Source organism: Entelurus aequoreus, linkage group LG13 (genome assembly GCF_033978785.1).
Source record: "Entelurus aequoreus isolate RoL-2023_Sb linkage group LG13, RoL_Eaeq_v1.1, whole genome shotgun sequence".
NCBI lineage: Eukaryota > Metazoa > Chordata > Actinopteri > Syngnathiformes > Syngnathidae > Entelurus > Entelurus aequoreus.
In genome coordinates, this window is record NC_084743.1 from 42,011,686 (window position 1) to 42,022,664 (window position 10,979).

Below are 10,979 nucleotides of genomic sequence, written 5' to 3' on the forward strand. Positions count from 1 at the left end.
AATGCGCATATGAAACTGGTGGGGTTTGGTACCTCCAACAAGGTTAAGAACCACTGGGCTATAAGAAAGCAAACTTTCCTTTAGATCTACAACATGGCTTTAACAACGGTTTTGTTAATATTTGACCAAACCTGTAAGATATAGGATATAAGCAAAAGTAAATCTAAAACATCTGCTGATTATAATAAAATATATATGAACATTTTAAGAAAATGTATCGAAAATACTGTATATCAGAACCTCTAATGTACATAAATAACTTAACATAACAATTCCAACAGGAAAATTCCCATACAAAATGAAAATAGCAAACGTAATACGTATTTACAAGACTGGGGATAAACATTAATTCTCAATTTCAATTCTACGAAACTACTTTAAAAATATTTTACAGCAGATTAGACAAATTCATAAGCAAGTAAAAATTACTATCAAACTTCCAGAGAAAAGCATATCATCATCGAAAATAACAAAATAACGTAATAGATTGTAAACAGTGTGCAGCTGCAGTGTTTGTGCATCTAACAAAAGTATTCCATTTAATCAAGCATAACATCCTAATAAAAAAATGTGAACAATATGGCATTAGGGTTGTTGTTTATGAACTGAGTGAAAAAGCTACTTAACAAACAGGAGATCACACATCATAGTGTTTGGGTATACCTCAAGGGTCAATCCTTGGACCAAAACTGTTCAATGTATATATCAATGACATCTATAATGCCACGAAAGTACCGCATTCTTCTAAAACAAAAAAAAACACAAAAAAAAACACAGGAAGTAATACAAATATTTAGGTAGAAATTAACAAACTAAAAGATGGTTTGATAAAAAACAGATAATCCTTGAATTTAACTAAAGCTATGTTACTCAAATACAAATAGATGGTGTGATTAGAATCAATCAATCAATCAATGTTTATTTATATAGCCCTAAATCACAAGTGTCTCAAAGGGCTGTACAAGCCACAACGACATCCTCGGTACAGAGCCCACATACGGGCAAGGAAAACTCACCCCAGTGGGACGTCAATGTGAATGACTTTGAGAAACCTTGGAGAGGACCGCATATGTGGGTAACCCCCCCCCCCCCCTCTCTAGGGGAGACCGAAAGCAATGGATGTCGAGTGGGTCTGACATAATATTGTGAAAGTCCAACACATCAGCGAAAGTCCAGTCCATGGTGGGGCCAGCAGGAACCATCCCGAGCGGAGACGGGTCAGCAGCGTAGAGATGTCCCCATCCAATGAACAGGCTAGCGGTCCACCCCGGAGCAGAGTAGAAAAGAAAAGAAAAGAAACGGCAGATCAACTGGTCTAAAAAGGGAGTCTATTTAAAGGCTAGAGTATACAAATGAGTTTTAAGATGAGACTTAAATGCTTCTATTGAGGTAGCATCTCTAACTTTTACCGGGAGGGCATTCCATAATATTGGAGCCCGAATAGAAAACGCTCTATAGCCCGCAGACTTTTTTTGGGCTCTGGGAATCACTAATAAGCCGGAGTTCTTTGAACGCAGATTTCTTGCCGGGACATATGGTACAATACAATCGGCAAGATAGGCAGGAGCTTGACCGTGTAGTATTTTATACGTAAGTAGTAAAACCTTAAAGGCCTACTGAAATGAATTTTTTTTATTTAAACGGGGATAGCAGATCTATTCTATGTGTCATACTTGATCATTTCGCGATATTGCCATATTTTTGCTGAAAGGATTTAGTATAGAACAACGACGATAAAGAGCGCAACTTTTGGTATCTGATAAAAAAAAAAGGCTTGCACCTACCGGAAGTAGCGTGACGTAGTCAGTTGAACATATACGCAAAGTTCCCTATTGTTTACAATGATGGCCGCATGAAGTGAGAGAGATTCGGACCGAGAAAGCGACAATTTCCCCATTAATTTGAGCGAGGATGAAAGATTTGTGGATGAGTAAAGTGCAAGTGAAGGACTAGTGGGGAGTTGAAGCTATTCAGATAGGGAAGATGCTGTGAGAGCCGGGGGTGACCTGATATTCAGCTGGGAATGACTACAACAGTAAATAAACACAAGACATATATATACTCTATTAGCCACAACACAACCAGGCTTATATTTAATATGCCACAAATTAATCCTGCATAAAAACACCTGCGTGTTTGTTATGCTAGCTCCTAGCTCCTCTGCTAGCTCCTAGCTCCATAGAACACGCCAATACAATTCAAACACCTGATCAACACACACAATCACTCAGCCCAAAAGACCGTTTACCTAACCCAAGGTTCATAAAGCTTATATATTTTTAAAAAGTTACGTACGTGACGCGCACATACGGTCAAGTTATCAAATGTTTAGCAGCCAAGGCTGCATACTCACGGTACCTGATATTCAGCTGAGAATGACTACAACAGTAAATAAACACAAGACATATATATACTCTATTAGCCACAACACAACCAGGCTTATATTTAATATGCCACAAATTAATCCTGCATAATAACACCTGCGTGTTTGTTATGCTAGCTCCTAGCTCCTCTGCTAGCTCCTAGCTCCATAGAACACGCCAATACAATTCAAACACCTGATCAACACACACAATCACTCAGCCCAAAAGACCGTTCACCTAACCCAAGGTTCATAAAGCTTATATATTTTAAAAAAGTTCCGTACATACGCAAAAAAAAGCCAAAGCTGCATACTCACAGTAGCACGTCTGCGTCTTTGTCATCCAAATCAAAGTAATCCTGGTAAGAGTCTGTGTTGTCCCAGTTCTCTACAGGCGTCTGTGTATCCAAGTCAAATGTCCTCCTGGTTAGAGTCTCTGTTATCCGAGTTCTTCCATCTTGACTGCATCTTTCGGGAATGTAAACAAAGAAGCGCCGGCTGTGTACTGTTGTGGCTGACTACGTTCGAAAAATACGTCCATTTCGCACCGACAACTTTCTTCTTTGCTTGCTCAGCTTCCTTCTTCATAATGCAATGAACATGATTGAAACAAATTCACGAACACAGATGTCCAGAATACTGTGGAATTATGAAATGAAAACAGAGCTTTTTCGTATTGGCTTCAATGTGGAAGGCATACCCGTGTTCGCCGGTCTACGTCACGCGCATACGTCATCCTCAGAGGCGTTTCGAACCGGAAGTTTAGCGGCAAATTTAAAATGTCACTTTATAAGTTAACCCGGCCGTATTGGCATGTGTTATAATGTTAAGATTTCATCATTGATATATAAACTATCAGACTGCGTGGTCGGTAGTAGTGGGTTTCAGTAGGCCTTTAAAGTCGCATCTTAGGTGCACAGGAAGCCAGTGCAAGTGAGCCAGTATAGGCGTAATATGATCAAACTTTCTTGTTTTTGTCAAAAGTCTAGCAGCCGCATTTTGTACCATCTGTAATCTTTTAATGCTAGACATAGGGAGGCCCGAAAATAAAACGTTACAGTAATCGAGACGAGATGTAACGAACACATGGATAATGATCTCAGCATCGCTTGTGGACGAAATGGAACGAATTTTAGCGATATTACGGAGATGAAAGAAGGCCGTTTTGGTAACACTCTTAATGTGTGACTCAAACGAGAGAGTTGGGTCGAAGATAATACCTAGATTCTTTACCGAGTCGCCTTGTTTAATTGTTTGGTTGTCAAATGTTAAGGTGGTATTATTAAATAGATGTCGGTGTTGAGCAGGACCGATAATCAGCATTTCCGTTTTCTTAGCGTTGAGTTGCAAAAAGTTAGCAGACATCCATTATTTAATTTCATTAAGACACGCCTCCAGCTGACTACAATCCGGCGTGTTGGTCAACTTTAGGGGCATGTGGAGTTGGGTGTCATCCGCATAACAGTGAAAGCTAACACCGTATTTGCGTATGATGTCACCTAGCGGCAGCATGTAAATACTAAAGAGTGCAGGGCCAAGAACCGAACCCTGGGGAACTCTGCACGTTGCCTTAAAGGCCTACTGAAATGAATTTTTTTTATTTAAACGGGGATAGCAGATCTATTCTATGTGTCATACTTGATCATTTCGCGATATTGCCATATTTTTGCTGAAAGGATTTAGTGTAGAACAACGACGATAAAGATTGCAACTTTTGGTATCTGATAAAAAAAAAGGCTTGCCCCTACCGGAAGTAGCGTGACGTAGTCAGTTGAACATATACGCAAAGTTCCCTATTGTTTACAATGATGGCCGCATGAAGTGAGAGAGATTCGGACCGAGAAAGCGACAATTTCCCCATTAATTTGAGCGAGGATGAAAGATTTGTGGATGAGTAAAGTGCAAGTGAAGGACTAGTGGGGAGTTGAAGCTATTCAGATAGGGAAGATGCTGTGAGAGCCGGGGGTGACCTGATATTCAGCTGGGAATGACTACAACAGTAAATAAACACAAGACATATATATACTCTATTAGCCACAACACAACCAGGCTTATATTTAACATGCCACAAATTAATCCTGCATAAAAACACCTGCGTGTTTGTTATGCTAGCTCCTAGCTCCTCTGCTAGCTCCTAGCTCCATAGAACACGCCAATACAATTCAAACACCTGATCAACACACACAATCACTCAGCCCAAAAGACCGTTCACCTAACCCAAGGTTCATAAAGCTTATATATTTTTAAAAAGTTACGTACGTGACGCGCACGTACGGTATGGTACGTGTTATGCTAGCTCCTAGCTCCTATGCTAGCTCCTAGCTCCATAGAACACGCCAATACAATTCAAACACCTGATCAACACACACAATCACTCAGCCCAAAAGACCGTTCACCTAACCCAAGGTTCATAAAGCTTATATATTTTTAAAAAGTTACGTACGTGACGCGCACATACGGTACGGTACGTGTTATGCTAGCTCCTAGCTCCTATGCTAGCTCCTAGCTCCATAGAACACGCCAATACAATTCAAACACCTGATCAACACACACAATCACTCAGCCCAAAAGACCGTTCACCTAACCCAAGGTTCATAAAGCTTATATATTTTTAAAAAGTTACGTACGTGACGCGCACATACGGTACGGTACGTGTTATGCTAGCTCCTAGCTCCTATGCTAGCTCCTAGCTCCATAGAACACGCCAATACAATTCAAACACCTGATCAACACACACAATCACTCAGCCCAAAAGACCGTTCACCTAACCCAAGGTTCATAAAGCTTATATATTTTAAAAAAGTTACGTACATACGCAAAAAAAAGTTGCGCACATACGGTCAAGCGATCAAATGTTTAGAAGCCAAAGCTACATACTCACAGTAGCACGTCTGCGTCTTTGTCATCCAAATCAAAGTAATCCTGGTAAGAGTCTGTGTTGTCCCAGTTCTCTACAGGCGTCTGTGTATCGAAGTCAAAAGTCCTCCTGGTTAGAGTCTCTGTTATCCGAGTTCTTCCATCTTGACTGCATCTTTCGGGAATGTAAACAAAGAAGCGCCGGCTGTGTACTGTTGTGGCTGACTACGTTCGAAAAATACGTCCATTTCGCACCGACAACTTTCTTCTTTGCTTGCTCAGTTTCCTTCTCCATAATGCAATGAACATGATTGAAACAGATTCACGAACACAGATGTCCAGAATACTGTGGAATTATGAAATGAAAACAGAGCTTTTTCGTATTGGCTTCAATGTGGAAGGCATACCCGTGTTCCCCGGTCTACGTCACGCGCATACGTCATCCTCAGAGGCGTTTCGAACCGGAAGTTTAGCGGCAAATTTAAAATGTCACTTTATAAGTTAACCCGGCCGTATTGGCATGTGTTATAATGTTAAGATTTCATCATTGATATATAAACTATCAGACTGCGTGGTCGGTAGTAGTGGGTTTCAGTAGGCCTTTAACATAGTCCGAGGTCACATTGTTATGGGAGACACACTGCATCCTGTCAGTAAGATAAGAGTTAAACCAAGACAAGGCTAAGTCTGACATCCCAATACAGAATCCATCGTTAGCAATAGATCATTAGTCATTTTTGCGAGGGCTGTCTCCGTAGAGTGATTTGCCCTGAAACCGGATTGAAAAGGTTCACAGAGATTGTTAGACACTAAGTGTTCATTTAGCTGCTGTGCGACAATTTTTTCGAGAATTTTCGAGATAAACGGAAGGTGGGACACCGGCCGGTAGTTCACCATGAGGTCAGGATCGAGGTTAGGTCTTTTGAGTAGAGGATGAATAACCGCTTTTTTGAATGCTAGGGGAACAGTACCAGAGGAAAGTGATAAGTTTATAATATTTAACACTGATGGACCTAATAAAACAAAAAGCTCCTTGATAAGTTTCCCAGGAATTGGGTCAAGTAAACATGTTGTTTGTTTTGTCCCATTTACACATTTTAACAATTCCTCCAATGTTATTTCATCAAAGAGGGAGAAACTATTTTGGAGGGCAATGTCCGTCGTATATACAGTCGTATCTGTGTTAATAGAACCCAGTTGTAGCTGAGATGCATTGTCTTTAATCTCTTTTCTAATGACTTCAATTTTCTTATTAAAGAAATTCATAAAGTCATCTGCTGAGTGGGTGGAGCTACTGGGAGGAGTCCCTTGTTGGGTTAGCGATGCTACTGTACTAAACAAAAATTTAGGATCATTTTTGTTGAGGTGGATGAGATTTGAGTAATTTTTAGCTTTAGCTGAGGTAAGCATGCGTTTATAAGTTATTAAACTATCACTCCATGCTTGGTGGAATACCTCAAGTTTAGTCGCACGCCATTTGCGTTCCAGCTTTCTACATGATAATTTCTGGGCTTTAGTTTCTTCTGTAAACCATGGGGTACGCCTTTTAGGGCCCCTTTTTAGCTTTAGCGGTGCTACACTATCAATGGTGTCGCGCAGGGCGTCGTTAAAGCTGTTAGTGAGGTTATCAATAGAGCCCACATAATTTGGGAATGGTGCCATTACCGAAGGCAGTAGGTCAGTAAGAGTCGTCGTTGTGGCAGCATTAATGTTGCGGTTGCTATAGTAGTTATTATTATTATTATTAGTTTGTTGACAATGAGTCATAACTTCGAATTTTATAAGGTAATGATCGGACATTACTTTAGTGTACGGGAGTATCGTAACTTTAGAGGTGGTGACACCCCTGACAAGCACTAGATCTATCGTATTACCGTTGCGATGCGTGGGTTCATTTATTATTTGTGTAAGACCACAGCTATCAATTATAGTCTGGAGCGCCACGCATGGAGGGTCCGATGGGGTATTCATATGGATGTTAAAGTCTCCCATTATGATTATATTGTCGGTGTGCGTCACTAGATCAGCAACGAACTCTGAAAATTCATTGATAAAGTCCGAATAGGGCCCTGGGGGGCGGTAGATGACAGCCAGGTGCAGAGGCAGCGGTGTGACAAACCTCACACTAAGCACCTCAAACGAGTTATATTTATTATTTAGGTCCGAGGTAAGGCTAAAGTTTTTGTTGTATATTAGTGCAACACCCCCACCCCTTTTAATGGGACGGGCAATATGTGTTCCCGTATAGCCAGGAGGAGACGCCTCACCCAGCGCAAAAAATTCGTCTGGTTTGAGCCAGGTCTCGGCTAGACCAACGACATCAAGATTGTTGTCTCTAATGACTTCATGAACTAATAACGTTTTGGAAGACAATGACCTTATGTTTAAAAAGCCCATATTATAGGTAGTGGGCTGTTTTGAGGAGTTTTTGTTGAAAGTATCCGTAGTAGCAATATTAATAATGTTACGTTTATTATGCGTAGTGCACTTTAAATAATTTCGACCATATCTAGGAATTGATATGACAGGAATTTTTAGATTGTTTGCCACCTCAGTAAAATGCATGTCCACCTCTGACGCAGAAAAAACATTATGTGAGTTGTATATTATTCTAAGAGAATTGCTATGTGTGCAGGGATTATCCAGCCTGGCGCTGGCTAGTTCTAGCTTAACAGACTCCTTATTAGCGCTTCTTTGTGGATTAGCATTTAGCTTTTTCGTTAGCCCCGCTAACAACAACGCATTTAGCTTTGTTGTTAGCCCCGCCCGACACCCCCGCTTCTGCTTCCGAGCGCATCGCTTAGAATGAATATTGTCACGGCCTGGGCGCGCCACTCCTGCAGCAGCTGTACCGGTGCACAGCTGCAATCAATCAGCAATATGCACACCTGAAGCTGAGGAGACGCCAGGCTTCTTAAGCCAGAGCAAACCTGCGTTCTGGGCCAGAACGTAGCTACCTGTATTGTACAGTAAGCCCACACGTCTATAGCTCCTTTGCCGTGTGCCTATTTGCTCTCTGTATTTCCCCTCTTCTGTGCTCATCGTGTATTGTCCTCTGTCGTCATCCAGCAGCCCTTCGTCATCCCTTGGTTTTGAGCTGTGTGTCTCGTCTCCCTGGATCCCCTCTGGACTCCCTGCTGCCTTCCTGGGTCTCGACCTCACGCCTGCCCTCGGACAACGACGCCTCGCTCCAACCCCTGACCTCCTGCCTGTCCCTGGACCTCCGAGCCTGCCTTGGAGGTGGCCGTTCCATGGTCGCCAAACTCGCCTGCTGCAGCGGCGTTCTACTCGCCGCCGCCACCAGACTCGTCCCCGGTGGATTCGGGGCCACTTGGGCCGGCGATCCACCACCAGTTCCCCCCTCCGCTCTCCCTTGACTCTTGATCTCAGTGTTCTTCTATTTTCAGTTCTAGGACATCTGGAATCTGTCCATAAGGAGGGGGGTACTGTCACGGCCCGGGCGCATTCTAATGCGCATTGATCTGTGCGCTGCGCGCACCTGCGCACACCACTCCTGCAGCAGCTGCGCCGGTGCACAGCTGCAATCAATCAGCAATCTGCACACCTAAAGCTGATGAGACGCCGGGCTTCTTAAGCCAGAGCAAACATGCATTCACACTCACTATATAATCGCTTCACATAGTCACACCACACGTATTTGGATTACTTACGCACGTCATTGTATTATATTAATAAACACGCCTAAGGCTAAGCGACGTCCCTGTCTCAGTGCCGTCTCCTTCTCCACTGTACCATTACAAATATATTGAAATACTACAAGAAAAATGTTAAGTTGTAATAATAGACAATTAAAGGAGAAGGAAACCACGCAATTCTGTACCAAAAACACTATATACTGTTCTCTGGTGTTACTATATCTGAATTACTGTGTAGTGATTTGGGGGAATAATTATAAAAGTACACTTAATTTACTAATAGTCATTTAATAGAGAGCAGTTAGAATAATAATACTTGACAAGCCATAAGATTGTTCCTTAGTTAAAAAATAAGGACATTTACAGATCTTGTACATTTCCAAACTGCTAAAATCATGTACAAAGCAAACAATAACAGATTACCAGAAAATGTACAACAATTATTTTCATCAAGAAAGGAAAAATAAAATTTTAGGAGTAAACACAATTTAAAACATTCATACACATGCACAACATTCCATCCATCCATCCATTTTCTACCGTGTGTCTCTTTCGGGGTGGCGGGGGGCGCTGGAGCCTATCTCAGCTGCATTCGGGCGGAAGGCGGGGTACACCCTGGACAAGTCGCCACCTCATCGCAGGGCCAACACAGATAGACAACATTCACACTCACATTCACACACTAGGGTCAATTTAGTGTTGCCAATCAACCTATCCCCAGGTGCATGTCTTTGGGAGGAAGCCAGAGTACCCTGAGGGAACCCACACAGTCACTGGGAGAACATGCAAACTCCACATCGTCTTCTGCTTTCCACACACAGGCAGGAATGAGTAGCGGCACAGCATTTATAACACAGTTTAATAGGTAAATAATAATGTTTATTTTATGGTTTCAATATTCGTTTACACCTACCCTGACACAGCCTAGATTGTACTGTATGTGCAAGAGAGAAATGGTTTGCATAATCGCATAAGACATCTCCCTGCATGGTTTGTTTCTTTTTACTATCTTTTTTTCTTATATGATTCATGTTTGTCCCAAAAATTAGATGACATTTGGATGTGAAATTTAATATATTTGTTTTGTGTTATATTCAGATTATATTTATGATTAACAAATTGAAGACAACAATTATATTCAAAGGCTTGTTTAAAAAATGTTTAACCAAAAAGATTAATATATATATATATATATATATATATATATATATATATATATATATATATATATATATATATATATATATATATATATATATATATATATATATATATATATATATATATATATGTCTTAATTAGATTATCCACAAAAAAAAATAGTGCTCGATACCGTGGTAGATTTTTTCCCACACATACATATATATATATATATATACCTGTATATATGGCCCTGCGATGAGGTGGCGTACACGCCTTCCGCCCGAATGCAGCTGAGATAGGCTCCAGCAATCCCCCGCGACCCCAAAAGGGACAAGCGGTAGAAAATGGATGGATGGATGGATGGATGGATGGATGGATGGATGGATGGATATATATATATATATATATATATATATATATATATATATATATATATATATATATATATATATATATATATATATATATATATATATATATATGTGTGTGTTTTGGCAGAACAGTACTACCCTTAGTATCTATACAAACATCACCCAAACCTACAGAATCAGAATCAGAATCAGAATCAGAATAGTTTTATTGCCATTGTTTGAGAACGGGTTCACAAACTAGGAATTTTTCTTGGTGCAATCGTGCAACATAAAACACATATAACACAGATTTGGTAATAACAAGAGCTGTAACTGAGCTATCAGATCTTGTTATAGACTTAGAAGGAATTCAAAGGTGCTACTGTTAGGAGTTATTGTTCATGTGCCTGATGGCCGAGGGTAAAAAACTGTTCAGGTGGCGGGAGGTGTCCCACACAGCAGAAGACTGCTATACGGATCCGCCTTCAAGTCGCCCAACCCGCGTTACTGTCACATTCGTTTTGGCTCCGCCTAGAGGATACAGCTCCGCCTCTGAAAATTGTACGGTCAGACAGCTGATCCTGAGCGGACTCGTGTCTGATTCGCATACGC